The sequence below is a fragment of the Egretta garzetta genome, unplaced genomic scaffold, assembly GCF_000687185.1.
Source record: "Egretta garzetta isolate BGI_Z169 unplaced genomic scaffold, ASM68718v1 scaffold50, whole genome shotgun sequence".
Taxonomy (NCBI): Eukaryota; Metazoa; Chordata; class Aves; order Pelecaniformes; family Ardeidae; genus Egretta; species Egretta garzetta.
Window position 1 is genome coordinate 3,069,673 of NW_009258613.1, and position 2,645 is coordinate 3,072,317.

At 42.5% G+C, this 2,645-nt stretch overlaps 1 non-coding gene across 1 annotated transcript; it reads right to left on the minus strand.

The window, feature by feature from the left end:
- Positions 1–624: 624 nt before the first annotated feature.
- Positions 625–787, minus strand: LOC118453284. Its single transcript, XR_004843203.1, has one exon. It is a non-coding gene; the product is annotated as a U1 spliceosomal RNA (small nuclear RNA).
- Positions 788–2,645: the final 1,858 nt, after the last annotated feature.

Here is a 2,645-nt window from a genome sequence, read left to right on the forward strand (position 1 = left end):
TGAAGCTGTGACTCCATGACATTCCTATGCCTCTCAACCACGTGCATTTTCTCTTATGTCCTGACATGTACTCCTTTTTCCTCTCTCACACCTTTCCCTATAACAAAACCCCACAACTGATTTTGTATAACCATCCTGAGAGCAATCCGTAGTCCCTGAAATTTAATGCAGCACTTCATTAAGCTTGCAAATGAATAACAATTGCATGGGGCCAAATGCTGGGCTCAGGGCTGGTTTGCCCCTTTCAGGTATGGGTGGAGAATCATAGAATCATAGAATGTTTTGAGTTGGAAGGGACCCCTAGAGGTCATCTAGTCCAACCCCCCTGCAGTGAGCAGGGACACCAATAACTCAGAGCCCCATCCAACCTGGTCTTGAATGTTTCCAGGGATGAGGCCTCCACCACCTCTCTGGGCAACCCATTCCAGTGTTTCACTACCCTCATTGTACATTCTTTGTGCTTTGCTGTCTGAAAACTTAGGGAAGAAGAGTGCCTCTGCCTTGCAGTGCCCAAATCCCTGTGTTCTAGGTGTAGACATAGATCGGGCATGAGTTGGGACCAGCATTTGGGCAGTCATAGCTGTTGTGCCATGAGAGCAGCCCATCTCGCTCCTCTGGGCATGTGATGGTGGTGGTGAACGCAGTCCCTCACTACCACAAATTATGCAGTCGAGTTTCCCGCATTTGGGGAAATCGCAGGGGTCAGCACACCCGGAGTGCAGGGGATGAGCCTCACCCTGGGAAAACCACCTGCCTGATCATGGTGTCTCCCTTGCCAGGTAGGTTTCCCTCACATGTTAATGTGTTGTATTGTAACAGGGTTCAATAGCTTCAGGCTTGATCTTGATTAGTATTTAAAGGCATATTGTTAGAAAGTGTTAGCTGAGGCGTTTTAACCCTACAGACAAGTGAGGAAACTAAAACATGTTTGCTGGAGAGATTCCATTAGGAATGCACTAGCTAATACCTGTAAAAGCACATCGTTCCTGGTCTCTCTGGTGCTTTAAAATGCATTCCTTAATATAGTCTAATTTGCATTTAATTCTAGAAAATAATTACCTTGTTGCCACTGCCCACCCCAACCAGACCCCAGCTGCTCAGCAGGCTGTAGGAGGTAGATGGAGGTTTCATCACCTCTCCTGCTCTTCAGAAGCCTTGCTCAAAAGGCAGCTCACTGCAAAACACAGTCTCCCCTCTGCAAGATGCTGCAGGGCCAGCAGCGACGATGGGAATCCTGAGGTTGTGGAAGATGTGGGCTGACAGGTAGCTGGGGGAGAGAGGTCCTGACAAGCCTAAGGATGGCACAGAGGTCGAAGCAGAGACAGAATCAGAAAAGTAAAAGTGGCAGATCTTAAGCAAGCTTGCCCATGATTTGTACTGAAGGTGTCTCTCATTGTGAAGCATCCAGCCCCTCTTCATGTGTGTGCCATGCTCCTTCTTTGCATGCTCTGTTTAGCGATGAAGTCACTGACCTTTTTGTTGTCCTTATGATGCTTCCAACAACTGAATGTAGGTTGTCTCATCTCCTCAAATGCTGGCAGTCCTCTTTTCATTATTAACCATTCTGGGCTTATATAAATTTTATAAGTTGATTTCTGGAAGCAAGGAATTGGTGGAAGAGGGTAAAAGATATCAGAAGTTGCTATTAGGGTGTTACTGTGAACCAAAACAAAATGAAAACCTAGATTTCTGCACAGGAACGAGAACCATACAGGAAATGTCCTTCTTAAGGGCAGGCACAGCCTGATCCATGCTACTGGATAATGATTTTCTGACACCTAGTAATTTATTCCCTAAGAGTTACACCATCTTGGAATTCCTCATTGTCTAATGTTTTAAATCCTGCAGACAGCGTACACAAGAACAGCTTCAGAAGTTCCCAGATCCTGCTGGGTTTTTCCTGATTTCTAGCTTGGGATTTGTCTATGGGAAGGCATAAAAGGACACAGAATGGATTTCTCAGCTATTTTAAAGGAGACATTAAGGAAAGAAGCAATGATAAAAATATATTTTCCCCGTGAAGTGAAAAAAAATGAGGAAATAGAGGGTAAAAATAAAATGAAGAAGCTCTAAACATGTTCTAGAGCTGTCATGCAAAGGTAAACAAGAAAAGTGTTTCCATTATGTAAGCTAAAGCTAGAAAAAAATTGCCAGGGAATGTATGTTCCCAGCAAACCCCAAATTTTTATTTTATCATTGCTTTTTCACCAGGAGGTGGGGCTGTTAAGCACGGAATTTATTCTGTACTCCACTGAGAAACTGTAGGTAAAAAGAAAACTGTCTTTCTCTTCCATTTCCCTATGAAACTCATTGTGAAAATGTGAGCAAAAAGCATGAACTTTCTAGATATTTTAAGCACTGATTTCATATTCTGATACAAAAATTGAAATAACTTTAAAATGATTTTGCAATGGTTTAAATGAATTGCCTCTAGGAATGAATTAAATACCAATAGCTAATTAAAACATACATTAATTTAGGAGTCTGGAAAGCTCAGGAGGTTTGTAATTATTACTATTCCCAAGTTTCTATTGAGTCTATTTCTAGGATAGCTCTGCAATTCAGTTACAAGGATTAAGTCACAAAAAGGAATCACAGGACCCTGCAATGTGGCTAATTGCCTAATAAAAAGATAAACACATTTA